Source organism: Dromiciops gliroides, chromosome 3 (assembly GCF_019393635.1).
Source record: "Dromiciops gliroides isolate mDroGli1 chromosome 3, mDroGli1.pri, whole genome shotgun sequence".
Classification (NCBI taxonomy): Eukaryota; Metazoa; Chordata; class Mammalia; order Microbiotheria; family Microbiotheriidae; genus Dromiciops; species Dromiciops gliroides.
In genome coordinates, this window is record NC_057863.1 from 208,059,403 (window position 1) to 208,069,043 (window position 9,641).

General features: G+C 38.4%; 1 pseudogene; it reads left to right on the forward strand.

The window, feature by feature from the left end:
- Positions 1–2,016: 2,016 nt before the first annotated feature.
- On the forward strand, positions 2,017–7,146 carry LOC122747355 (annotated as a pseudogene).
- Positions 7,147–9,641: the final 2,495 nt, after the last annotated feature.

The following is a 9,641-nucleotide window of genomic DNA, read 5'->3' on the forward strand; positions in this document are numbered from 1 at the left end:
CACAATATTGTACAGATGGCTGGAAGTATTCATCCCACCCATCTCACTTCTACACCTGGCTTCTATGCTCCCTCCTATATGCCTGATGCCATGGACATCTCAATCCCATGCATCTGATTAAGTCTTACTCAGTTTCCTCCAATATGTTCGGTGGCATGGACATATATTCCATCCACCTATTTTAAGCCTGGCATACTGCATGGGCAGTATATATTGCTCAAGTGTGGGAATGCTCATATCCCATCATTTCTCTGTTCTTTTATGGTAACCCCCATAATTATCTCAGGTGTCATGATAAATAACAGTGTTGAATTTGGCCTTGACATCTGTTACCAATTATATTAGATTTTTAATTTCTCATAATGGCATGAGGATAATTAGGCAGATGATGCAAAAAGTGATGAAACAAAGATAAAAATTATTTTTAATAATTAATATTGCAGCAATTGTCTTCTCAATTACCCTCCATAAGGGGGGACTGTAATAATAATATAATTTTAAAGAATGGTTCAATTTTTGTTTTATTGTATGTTTCACGTGTTAACAACTAAGATTCTGTATTCCCTTAGACATGTTTTTGAGAACTTTCATTGTTTGATTTGATTATTGACAAAGCTATTTTAAAGTTGTGTTAAGCTCAATTTTGTAGGAAGTTTTCCTGGCTGATTACCAGCATCCACACCTCAACCCCTGAAAAGACTTCCATTCCACAACTACACCTAGAGGACATCTAAGAAAAGACTTTCAGAGACTTTAAATGAACAGTTTTGATTTGTTGTTTTTGTTGTTTTTTTTCTCTTTCTGTTATAATATACACCATCTGTAACATGTATTCTCTGCAGAGGCCCTCCCTTTGCAAGACTAATGTCAAAGCGTTGGTTCATGAGGACAAAAAAAAAAATCGCCCCTCTGGACAAAACTTTCCTCTCTTCCTTTTCTATATTGTTGTTCACATATTATTAGTTAGCAATAGTTATTATATTGTTTTTACTGTTCCGTCAAGGAAACATTTTGTTTCTTGAGGAACAACAGGGGGGACTGTAATGATTGGAATGACGCCACCTGCTGGAGACTTACTGTAGAAGAGTTCTGCCCATGAAGCGAAGGTCTTTGAGGGCAAGACCAGGAGTCTTTTCTTTGGCGTCAGGAAGTGACGCGGGCTAGTGGGAGGAGGAAGGAAGAGACTGGCGCTCAGTCTCGCGCTTTTTCCTTTGGACTCTGGTGGAGAGCGGAGCTAGAAATGTGCTCTCCCTTGAATAGATAGGAATCTAGGCTTCTCTCTCTCTTTATCAAATTCTTATTCTCCTTAATAAATGCTTAAAAGTCTAACTCTTGCTAAAGCTTATAATTTATAGGCGACCACTCATTAAATAGTTTAGACAGTTTAGCTAGAATTTTAGCCCTGAACAGTTTGTTTTTTCTTAAGTGTGCATGCACACTTTTAAATGTGATCTGCATCACCAATACTTTCTTAAGTTTAGGCAATCAACAAAACAACATATCCAATCCTGATTTGTAGCCACTGCAGGTTTCTAAGGTATTAATGCTCATACTGAATGGGTCCTCTCATGACCTACTTGCCTCCAGCACACCCCTAATGATTGGCCTCTTTAGGACATGTGAAATAAAAGTTCTGTGAGAGCCAAGAACTTCTGTTTTATGCTCATTTTATCCTTCATATTTTAAATTTTTAATTGTTGATTTGCCTGAATGAATTAACTTCTAAACAAATTTCCCTTCTTGTTGGGGGTGGGGGGGGGGCGGGGAATTAATATATTGATCTATTCCAGGGAACATTAAAGTGGAAGGAATATATGTGCATAAGTAAAGGCTAATTGCAAAGTTCCCTAGGCACTATTAAGAATTTAGGCACTGAGGTGAGCCCTATCCTGTATCTATCTATGCTTATGAGTCTCTGGGATATTCCTAATATATGGGAATCCAGCTTGCCTGAGTGATTCATCTGCAAATGTCCAGTATTGCCCAGGGACCTAGAAGATATGGAGGGAGCATACCATGGCAAATCCAGCAAGACTGAGGAAAAATCAGGCCTTACAAATTAGACACTTCGAATGTATGAATGAATATCCCATAATTTATTTCTGAATTGAACTGAGAGAAAAATTGCTAACAATTCATTTCTCTCTGATGTTATAATGTTTAATTTTGTGTTATCTGCCCCAGTCCCCACTGATGTGGGATAGAATTAGGGTCAGATTGATTGTGAGTCGTCCCAAAAGAATTACAAGACTCAGTGACTCAGTTTCCCAAGTTTTATTGCAATATTGTGAATGACCACAGGAAGAGAACCAGAACAGTGGAAAGGTATCTCTGGAATAGGAAAAGAAAAGACAGTTATATTTATAGTATAGATAAATTGATTTATCAGTCTCATTATAATAATCTCCACCTTAGGGAGATACAAGGGAGGGTCTATCTTACTCATTATAATATTCTCCACCTTGAGGAGGTACAAGGGAGGTCCTGTCCTTCTTTGGAGTTCCTGGGGTCCTAAGCCAACCCCCGATGCAGGTATCTTTTTCAGTGGAGGTGTCTTTTGGGGGTTTACCTGTCATAAGGTGAATCTGGAGACAAATTTGGCCTTTTCTGTGCATGTCTGTTTCTGTTTCCCATGACTAGTTTCAAAATATCTTCTTTTTTTTTTTTATTCCTAGTCTAAGTTTCTATAGCCTGTCAATTTTATCATTGTTATATTCTTAGGACTTCATGGCCTAGCTCCCTCTGTTCCCATTATAGGCACTGATTTCTGTGGATAAGAGAACCTAGCATCCTGACTTGTAAGTTATCCATTAACTGGGGTCTAACTCCCTTTTGGAGCTAATATCTGAATTAAAGCTTGGGTCTTAGGTTTTTCTATTAATCCGTTTTTGCCTCCTACATCACCCCAGCAACACAATATTTATCTGTTTTCTTTTTATTTTAGGTTAAGAATTTCTCAGCACCACTTAAATTACATTGAACCACTCTTGAGTGGCTTAAAATTACTTTTAGAAACCAAGTAAGGCTCCTCTAAAATCCTATCATACAGTTTCTGAAGCTTTCTCTTTTGGAATATAGCTTAAAAGTTCTCTTTGCTCAAGTTTCCCAAGGATACAGAAGGGAGCTGTTCTCCAAGTTCAAGAAAAAGGAATCTAAAGGCTGGCCCCTCTGAAGCTCTCCAGAATGATATTTTCCTTTCACAAGGCGAACTCAGACAGGAGCCCTTTCTCCCATCCTTGACCCCAAGAAAATATTTAGCATATTTATCCCTGGGGACTTCTGCTAAATCTGATCTTTCCCTCTATACCACACCCAGCTTCTCTACCTAGCCTGGGTTTCAAAGAACCTCCTACCAGGAAGAGTTTCTTTTTCAAATTAACAAGTATTTATTTTTTCCCCTTCCTTTCCCACCCAGCATTAAAAAAAAGAAAAAATTCATTTAACTAATATATATATATATATTTTTTTTTAATCCCCATACTGTCCATGTCTAAAAATATGTGTTGTCAACCTGAAAATTAATGAAACAATCAATGCAGGAGAAATAAGGTCTTTAATTTAATGGGGCAGAGGAGCTTTAACTAGGTGTATGCAAAGCAAGAATGCTAAGAATACCCAAAGATGGGGACTGAGGACAGGGTTTATTTGGGGTAACAGAACAAAGGAAACAATATAAATGAACCTTTAACAAAGGGAGCTATGAGACGACCCTAGAGTTAAGTATAGAAATTACTTAATGTAAATGAACCTTTAACAAAGGGAACTATAAGACTTGAGTTAAGTTAGAAGCTACTTAACTCTAAATAGAAACTACTTAATGTAAATGGACCCTTTTAAATAATAACCTAAAGTCCGGGGAGTAAGGTGGGGAATCTTTGGGAGGGGACAGTTTGTTTGGGAGAGATCCATAAAACAATCAAGAGTCTGGAACAGACTAAGATTGGTTAGCCCCAGGCAATTCTTTGGCCTGGGAATGGGGAGTAGGTGGGGATCAGTCAGTTCTCAGTAAATTGAAGTTATCAGTGTCTCATTTTGCACCTTCAATCCATTACAATTCAATCAGGAGGTGGGTTGCTTGAGGAGAGGTGGATAGGTGGCATAATGGTTAGAGCACTGGATTTGGAGTCAGGAAGCCCTGAATTTGAATCCTGCCTCAGACACTTAACTAGCTGTGTGACCATGGGAAAGTCATTTCATGTCTCTTAGCCTCAGTTTCTTCATCAATAAAATGGGAACAATAATAGCACTTACCTCACAGGATTAGTGTGAGGATCATTTAAACAAGTTATCAATATAAAGTATTTCATAAACATTAAAGCACTCTATAAATGTTAACCATTATTATTATTATACTTTGTTACTGGCCCTCTGGAAAGATGGTTCCCAAGTCTTTCAAAGCTGTTAGTCACTTCTTACAGCACAGTAGTATTCTCTTATATCCAAATACTATAATTTGTTCAGTTATTCCCCAGAAGAAGGTTATCTCCTTAGTTTTGAGTTCTTTGCCATTAAAAAATGAACTGCTACAAATATCTCTACATATTGTTACCAGGAGTTTCTAAAAGAGAAGGAAACAATTCTCTTTAAAAGCTATAGAAAATCTTAAGCCAGCCATAGTGGTTGATGGCTTACTTTTTTCCCCACCTGATTAAAGAACACTGTAAAAATGATAAGCTCCAAAAAGAAATAATGCGACTGAGGAAAAAAAAATTTGTTTAAAAACAAAAATAATAAAATTGCTCACTTCTGAGCTGAAGGTTTCTTGACATCTTGGAATGCAGGCAAAATGACATGTGCTGGGGCAACTAGGTGGTGCAGTGGAGAGAGCACCAGCCCTGGATTCGGGAAGACCTGAGTTCAAATCCGGCCTCAGACACTTAACACTTTCTAGCTGTGTGACCCTGGGTAAATCACTTAACCCCAACTGCCTCACCCCCCCAAAAAAAAAAAATGACACATGCTTTCTTTAAGAAAGTCTTGGAGTTCTGCCACTCCTTTGCACAGGAGTTTCAGGTGCATAGGTTTAAGTGAGATAGCAAAGCTTGTGGATCCAGAGTTTGGGGACGTCTAGCAGGAAAGCTCCTGACTAGACCAACTGATTTCCTGAATGCCTGAAGAGGAAGTTTTATGGGAAAGAAATAGGACCCCAAAAAATCCAAAAGACTCCATCCCCTTAGGCCAAGGGGAAAATAGCTCTGTCTCCCATCTCAGGAATAAGGTGTGGCTGAACATGTCCTTGCTATGTTGATAGGCAATATCAAGATCTGCAGGATATGGATAGATGCTGCATAGCCTACTGATACCCCATTATTCAAAGATCCCCTCCTAATTATCTGGCCTTTTTTGCATTTCCTCTTGCTTTGTAATTCCTTCCTCTTTCTTTGTTTTGTAAAGATAAAAAAGATCAGGTCTTCTCTTACTCCAATGGAACAGTTCTCCATAATGAACTGTTCCCCCAGCTATATATTTCTCTCCTAATAAATCTTTTTATTTTACAAGATTTGTGAGGAGCCTCCAATTCTTTGGGTGAGCAAGCTCCCCATCCAGGTTGCAAGTGCCCCCCAACAGTAGTGGTACCCAAGACTCAAGATCATCAATTAACATCAAGTCCTACCTCTTAGAAAATCTGTGCTGTATCTTCTGCTTTCCAAAGATGTCTCACAAAAAAAGAAAGGATTTTTTTTAGTATATCCCTATAACAGAAAAAAATAAGAGATCTTAGCCCTACTTACATGGCCTCACAAGAGCATAATGACATCAAAAAACAAGCAGCAGTCCTGCCATAAGGCTAGTATTAAAGAAATAAAGCATAGAAAATCACTGCCTCTTTTTCACCAGGGTATCGCAAAGCTTTGCAGATCTATCAGCCTAGACTTGGCAAAAATCAAATGCCTTGGCTGTATCCTTGTCTCCAGTTTTCAGTTTTCTACAGAGAAACTTGAACCTTTTCTGAGAAATGTCATTGACAACAATCTTGATATGTTTATAACCAAAATGTCTTCAATTTCTAAAGAATTGAAACATTTTACAAACAGACTAGAAGATGACAGGAAAATGCTCTGAAGAATCAAAAGGGCAGTCAACAGATTTTGCCCTGGAAATATCAATGACAGAGATAAAAGACTATGTAACCAAGCTTTCTTTGGAGTGCATGATTTGGGATCAACTATGGCTGCATAACCAGAAAGTAGCCATCCAGGACTTTGGAGAAAGCCAAAATTACTGATGTGCAAGTGATGTAGGAGGCAAAAAGGGGTTAATAGAAAAACCTAAGACCCAAGCTCTAATTCAGATATTAGCTCCAAAAGGGAATTAGACCCATTTAATGGATAATTTACAAGTCAGGATGCTAGGTTCTCTTACCCACAGAAATCAGTGCCCATAAGGGAACAGAGGGAGAGAGGCCATGAAGACCTGAAACTATAACAATAAAGGAAAGGACAGGCTATAGAGAAATAAATGAAAAATGAAGATGTTTTAAAAATAGCTATGGGAAACAGAGTCATGCGCAGAAAAGGCCAAACTTGTCCCCAGATTCACCTTATGACATATAAACCACCAAAACACACCTCCACTGAAAAAGGTACCCGCCTCAGGGGTTGGCTTAGGATCCCAGGCATTCCAAATTAGGATAAACCCTCCCCTGTACCTCCCAAAGGTGGAGACTATTATCATGAGTAGGACAGGCCCTCCCTTGTACCTACCCAAGGTGGAGATTATTATAATGAGACTGATAATCAATTTATCCATACTATAAATATAACTGTCTTTCCCTATTGGAGAGATATCTTTCCAATATTCTGGTTCTCTCCCTGTGGTCATCCACAGTATTGCAATAAAACTTGGGAAACTGAGTCGTTGAGTCTTGTAATTCTTTTGGGATGACTCACGATCAGTTTGATCCTAAATTCCATCCCACATCACAAGTGGACCTCATTCTGCATCTTCAGACTTCACAAAGTGAAATTCTTAGCACAAAACCTGACAAGCAGAAAATATTAGAGAGCCAGAATAAGGTTTTCAACTGACAGAGATAGATAAACTACAAGGGTCACTAAATATTCTTTAATGGAAGATGCTCCCCAATTCTACACGAAGGTGTCAATGCAACTTAAAAATGGGACTGCCCAGAAGTTGGAAGTGTGAGATTTAAAATTGGATATCCGAGCATTAAACTCCCCCTTTAACTTTTCCCTTATATATCTCCCAGACCACTAAAAAAATAGAAGCCTCTGAGCTTTAATTAGTGAGGGATTAGTTTTTATTGTTTGGGGATTAATTAGATAACAAAAAGGTGATACCAATTAGGGAAATAGGAAAGTAGAAATACAAATGAATAATCTTAGATCTAAGCTTAGTCTATATTTTTTTATAAAACTCACCGAATCCCAAACTGCCTGCCAGGCCAAGAACCAGCACTGAACACCAGATGCGTGCGCTGCCACCGCTAAGCTGAGAAGCCAGAGTCAGAGAGGGCCCACCCTCAGTTTTTAAACTGCCATCCCGGAAGCATGGCGTGCTTGGCCAGCTCTCCAGGCAGCAGCAGGTACATGGCCATTCATGGTGGTCTCCTCCCCAAAAGGGCGGTCCTTCAAAAGCCACTTCAGTAGCATGCGCTCAACTCTCAAATGATTCAGCTAAAACTTCCATTTTTTTTTACCACAGAAGCTTCACTAATTCAAAAACTGCTCAAACCTCAGCTACAAAAATCATCTCTCAAAAGAGGAGGCTTGTTAAACCAAATGAGAAAATGCATATAAAAGAAATTTGAAAATTATATGAGGGCAGTTAGGTGGCACAGTGGATAAAGCACCAGCCCTGGATTCAGGAGGATCTGAGTTCAATTCCAGCCTCAGACACTTGACACTTACTGGCTGTGTGACCCTGGGCAAGTCATGTAACCCCCACTGCCACACAAAAAACAAAAACAAAAACAAAATCATCTCTCATAGACTAAAGCTCTGCTAATGATTTCCTCCCAATTGTCATTCAGATGGTTGCAGATGAGAAGTTGCTGCCTTTTATGGGGTATGACTAAATTCATGTGACACTTTTATTTAAACAGGCATCAGCACTTAACTACTCTGAATATTCATTTATAATTTTATCTCCTGAGTCTTTACACAGATTTTACTGATCATGCCATTGCTCAAGAAATTTTTGGAATTTTGATTTGGAAGTAATGACATACACACACATATACATACATACATACATATACATTGTGTCACCATGCATATATACCTCTCTCATTCTTTGTCTTACTATTTATGTTGACTACCCAGTTCCCCAAAAATGTACAGAAATACTTGGTTTTACTTTCTTTTCTTTTCTTTTTTTTTTAAGTGAGGCAATTGGGGTTAAGGCAACTGCCCAGGGTCACACAGATAGTAAGTGTTAAATGTCTGAGGCCGGATTTGAACTCAGGTACTCCTGACTCCAGGGCCAGTGCTCTATCCACTGTGCCACCTAGCTGCCCCTACTTTCTAAAATAATGTACAATAAAGAACTGCTTGTGTGTGTTTTTTTAAAAGACTGAGTTACTCCTATTCATAATTTCTTGGTATTCATTGATTCCTTTCCAAGGCCTTCAAAAATGCCTAAATGTATCCCATCCTTTAAAAACAAACAAACTCAGTGGCAGCTGGGTGGTATAGTAGATAAAGCACTGACTCTAGATTCAGGAGGACCTGAGTTCAAATACATCCTCAGACATTAGCTGTGTGACCCTGGGCAAGTCATTGTCATGACAACACTCATTGCCCAGCAAAAAAAACCAAAAACAAAAACAAAAACAAACAAACAAAACAACTTCAATAGACCCTATTCCTCATTGCCCAGCAAAAAAAAAAAAAACAAAAACAAACAAAACAACTTCAATAGACCCTATCATTCTCTCAAACTATCTTCCTACATTTCTCCTCATTTTTTCAGCCCAGCTTCTAGAATAAGCCATCTATCCTCATTGCCTTTGTAATCTGGCTTCCAATCTCACTTCTCAACCAAAACTATTCTCTCCATGGCTCCACTGATAACTTGATTGCCAAAGCTGACAGTCTATTCTCAGTCCTGATATTTTTTTTATTTTTTTAAACTGAATCTGACACTATATACTTTCTTTTCCCTAGGTTTTCATGACATTTTTCTCAGTACTCCTTCAGAACCTTTGCTGACTCATGATATATATCAGATCCCCTAAATTAATGATATAGTAGTGGTGGTGGTGGTGGTGGTGATGGTGGTAATAGTAGTAGTAGAAGTAATAGTAACTAAGATTTATATAGTGCTTACTATGTGCCGGGTACTGTACTAAGTATTTTACAAATATCCCATTTGGGTCAAAATATATGAACAGGCGGTTTTCAGACAAAGAAATCAAAGCTATCCATAGTTATATGAAAAAATATTCTAAATCACTATAGATCAGATAAATGCAAATTAAAATAACTCTGAGGTATCACCTCACAGACCTATCAGAATAGCTAATATGACACACACAAAAAAGAAAATATTGGATGTTGGAGGGGATGTGGGAAAACTGGGATGCTAATCCACTGTTGGTGGAGTTGTAAAAAGATCCAACCATTCTGGAGAGAAATTTGGAACTATGCCCAAAGGGCTATAAAACTGCATACCCTTTG